Here is a 5,000-nt window from a genome sequence, read left to right as displayed (position 1 = left end):
TTTTAGAACACTTTTTTGTTCACCCCTTTCTTCTCGTATTCGAAAAAACATAAAAATAAACAACTGATATTAATATCAGCAGAGTGTCCTCTATCTCCAGATGCAAATGATTTATTCCATTTTTTTCCATTTTTGTGGAACTTTTAACATGATAAGTATGAGAAAAATTAATGCTACTTCTTCGTATTTAGTTATTATGATTGGGATGACCATAGACGCATGGGGCTTTTAATGAATTCAGTCGATTGTTAATTTACTTTTCTCCGATGTTTCCTTCGTATTTTCTTAATTCGCTGACCATAGATATTTGGAAGTCGATTTTACTTAAGAAATTCAGTCAGTTTATTATTTATTTAATTCTCCCCTTTGATTCTTCTTATTATTTTCGTATTTGCTTGATATGCTTGGGATGACCATAGATATTTGGACGTTGATTTTACTTGAGAAATTCAATCAGTATATTATTGTTTTTTTTTTTTTTATTTATTTATTTTCCCCTACGATTCTTTCTTACTTCTTCGTATTTTCTTATTACGCTGGGGTTGACCATATATGTGTGGACGCCCCTTTTTACTTAAGAAATTCAGTCAGTTTATTATTAATTTTATTGCTTTCAATGATGCTTTTTTATCATTCTTGTTCTAAATATAATTGTTGTTAATATAATAATTATCATTTTCATTACGGTTGTGTTATTATCATCATTGATGATGTTGGTCTATTATTATTATTATTATTATTATTATTATTATTATTATTATTGTTGTTGTTAATATATTTTTTGCTGCATCATTTTACTATAATTGTTATTATTATTATTATTATTATTATTATTATTATTATTATTATTATTATTATTATTATTATTATTATTATTATTATTATCATTATTATTATAAGAATTATTATTAATATATTTTTTGCTGCACCATTTTACTATTATTATTATTATTATTATTATTATTATTATTATTATTATTATTATTATTATTATTATTATTATTATTATTATTATTATTATTATTATTATCATAATCTACTGTATCAACTTCCATCAGGTACTTTGCACCGTCTTCAGTAACATTCAAACAATATTAATGTCAGAGAGAATTGAATACATTCTGCCCATTTTCGTAAACAATGAAATTCTTCGTCAAGGTGGAGATAAGCTGAGGTATCGTCCACTATTTAAGTTATTTATTTATTTGTCTTTTGTATTTTTGTCTGCTTTGATAATGACTCAGAAGTGTCTTGGATATACGTTTCTAAAGTAGACGAGAAAAAGAATATTGGAATTCGTGTATTGAAGAAAATTGAGGCAATTTTAGAAAGAAATGCGTTTGACTTTCACGTGTGGTATAAAAGCAATTTTTTTCTTATTTTCTTTTCTCCTTACGTATTTTTTTTTTTTTGTGTATTGAAAAAAATCGAGGCAGTTGTAGAAGGTAATGTGTTCATCTTGAACGTTGAGCAAAAAAAAATTTTTTTTATCTTTCTCTCTTTCCGCATGTTTCCTTTTATGTACATTCGGTAACAGACAACTGAAGTCTACACTGTAATTTTCCATGTAAAATACCAACATATTAAGTCGTTCCATTTGCTTCCTCACCTCAGGAAAGAAATTTCTTCTTTCTTTCCCCCATTTAAGTCCGTTTAACTTCGGACATGAATTGTAGTATATGTGGTCATTTTTCAAGATGGAAATCGAGCCTAAGCGTTTGTTGTTCAAAATGCTAATGCCCCATTGCTTGCGAATGCCAACATTCTGTTCCGGAGTTAATTTGAACATTTACAGATTCGCCGGAGGTAATCATTGTTTTGACCGTTTAGCGGGTTCTTTTTTCCAGTTACCTGCCTGCTCCAGCCAAGTCACTGCTCTCAACTTACTGGCCAGCCCTTCACCTCACTGTTCTTAACTTCCTAGCCAGCTCTTCACCTCACTGTTCTTAACTTCCTAGCCAGCTCTTCACCTCACTGTTCTTAACTTCCTAGCCAGCTCTTCACCTCACTGTTCTTAACTTCCTAGCCAGCCCTTCACCTCGCTGTTCTTAACTTCCTAGCCAGCTCTTCACCTCACTGTTTTTAACATCTTAGCCAGCCCTTCACCTCACTGTTCTTAACTTTCTTGCCAGCCCTTCACCTCACTGTTCTTGACTTCCTAGCCAGCCCTTCACCTCACTGTTCTTAACTTCCTAGCCAGCCCTTCACCTCACTGTTCTTAACTTCTTAGCCAGCTCTTCACCTCACTGTTTTTAACTTCCTAGCCAGCCCTTTACCTCACTGTTCTTAACTTCCTAGCCAGCCCTTTACCTCTCTGTTCTTAACTTCCTAGCCAGCTCTTCATCTCACTTTTCTTAACTTCCTAGCCAGCCCTTTACCTCACTGTTCTTAACTTCCTAGCCAGCCCTTCACCTCACTTTTCTTAACTTCCTAGTCAGCCCTTTACCTCACTGCTCTTAACTTCCTAGCCAGCCCTTCACCTCACTGTTCTTAACTTCCTAGCCAGCTCTTCACCTCACTGTTCTTAACTTCCTATCCAGCCCTTCTCTCACTTTTCTTAACTTCCTAGCCAGCTCTTCACCACACTTTTCTTAACTTCCCAGCCAGCCCTTTACCTCACTGTTCTTAACTTCCTAGCCAGCTCTTCTCACTTTTCTTAACTTACTAGCCAGCTCTTCACCTCACTGTTCTTAACTTCCTAGCCAGCTCTTCACCTCACTGTTCTTAACTTCCTATCCAGCCCTTCATCTCACTTTTCTTAACTTCCTAGCCAGCTCTTCACCTCACTTTTCTTAACTTCCCAGCCAGCCTTTTACCTCACTGTTCTTAACTTCCTAGCCAGCTCTTCTCCTCACTTTTCTTAACTTCCTAGCCAGCTCTTCACCTCACTGTTCTTAACTTCCTAGCCAGCTCTTCACCTCACTGTTCTTAACTTCCTATCCAGCCCTTCACCTCACTGTTCTTAACTTCCTAGCCAGCCCTTCACCTCACTTTTCTTAACTTCCTAGTCAGCCCTTTACCTCACTGCTCTTAACTTCCTAGCCAGCCCTTCACCTCACTGTTCTTAACTTCCTAGCCAGCCCTTCACCTCACTGCTCTTAACTTCCTATCCAGCCCTTCACCTTACTTTTCTTAACTTCCTAGCCAGCTCTTCACCTCACTTTTCTTAACTTCCCAGCCAGCCCTTTACCTCACTGTTCTTAACTTCCTAGCCAGCTCTTCTCTTCACTTTTCTTAACTTCCTAGCCAGCCCTTCACCTCACTGTTTTTAACTTCCTAGCCAGCACTTCACCTCACTGTTCTTAACTTCCTAGCCAGCTCTTCACCTCAGTGTTCTTAACTTCCTAACCAGCTCTTCACCTCACTTTTCTTAACTTCCCAGCCAGCCCTTCACCTCACTGTTCTTAACTTCCTAGCCAGCCCTTCACCTCACTTTTCTTAACATCCTAGCAACCAGCCTTTCACCTCACTGTTCTTAACTTCCTAGCCAGCTCTTCACCTCCCTTTTCTTAACTTCCTAGCCAGCCCTTTACCTCACTGTTCTTAACTTCCTAGCTAGCCCTTCACCTCACTGTTCTTAACTTCTTAGCCAGCCCTTCACCTCACTGTTCTTAACTTCCTAGCCAGCCCTTCACCTCACTGTTCTTAACTTCTTAGCCAGCTCTTCACCTCACTGTTCTTAACTTCCTAGCCGGCCCTTCACCTCACTGTTCTTAACTTCCTAGCCAGCTCTTCACCTCACTGTTCGTAACTTCCTAGCCAGCCCTTCACCTCACTGTTCTTAACTTCTTAGCCAGCCCTTCACCTCACTGTTCTTAACTTCCTAGCCAGCCCTCCATCTCACTGTTCTTAGCTTCCTAGCCAACATTTCACCTCACTGTTCTCAACTTCCTAGCCAGCCCTTCATCTCACTGTTCTTAACTTCCTAGCCAGCCTTCACCTCACTTTTCTTAACTTCCCAGCCAGCCCTCTACCTCACTGTTCTTAACTTCCTAGCCAGCTCTTCACCTCACTTTTCTTAACTTCCTAGCCAGCTCTTCACCTCAGTTTTCTTAACTTCCTAGCCAGCTCTTCACCTCAGTTTTCTTAACTTCCTAGCCAGCCCTTCACCTCGCGGTTCTTAACTTCCTAGCCAGCCCTTCACCTCACTGTTCTTAACTTCCTAGCCAGCTCTTCACCTCACTGTTCTTAACTTCCTAGTCAGCCCTTCACCTCACTGTTCTTAACTTCCTAGCCAGCCTTCACCTTACTGTTCTTAACTGCCAAGCCAGCCCTTCACCTCACTGTTCTTAACTTCCTGGCCAGCCCTTAACCTCTCTGTTCTTAACTAGTTAGGGGATGGGGTTTATATACAGTCTTCCTTAAATACTCTGCTGCTGGAGCTAGAGCAGAAATTACCAACCTGGGGTACACGTGCTAAAAGCTGTAGAATATTACTCTTCATGGGGTACATTAGATATAAGAGAACGGTCAGTATTGAGCAATACACGAGGTAATCTGTAATGGGATTTGATAATAAAATTATATCACAATATCAATTTCATTACTTCTCTTTTTTTTCACCCTCAATTTTAGGGGTAAAAAGAAATCTATAAAAATGCCCAAAGGGTACTGAAGAACAAAGATGTTTGGAACCTCTTGTATAGATACATGTTATATAGTATATATAAACAATATCTACATACAATGTTATATCCATGTATATATATGTATAAATATATATATATATATATATATATATATATATATATATATATATATATATATATATATATATATATATATATACATACATACATACATACATAACATATAAACAGTATAGAATACTTATATTCACACATACATAAATACATTATATATATATATATATATATATATATATATATATATATATATATATTTACTGTATATATATATATATATATATATATATATATATATATATATATATATATATATATATATATATATTACCCTTTCTGAGTGGGAATACTATA

At 36.6% G+C, this 5,000-nt stretch overlaps 1 protein-coding gene across 2 annotated transcripts in view; it reads left to right on the top strand.

Moving 5' to 3' along the window:
* The window catches only part of LOC137660216 (uncharacterized), a 292,051-nt gene that overhangs the window by 91,045 nt on the left and 196,006 nt on the right, over positions 1-5,000 (top strand). The gene's annotated exons all lie outside the window — the stretch shown is intronic.

Source organism: Palaemon carinicauda, chromosome 20 (assembly GCF_036898095.1).
Source record: "Palaemon carinicauda isolate YSFRI2023 chromosome 20, ASM3689809v2, whole genome shotgun sequence".
NCBI lineage: Eukaryota > Metazoa > Arthropoda > Malacostraca > Decapoda > Palaemonidae > Palaemon > Palaemon carinicauda.
Note: the sequence above shows the minus strand (reverse complement) of the source record. Positions and strands in the feature narration are given on the sequence as shown.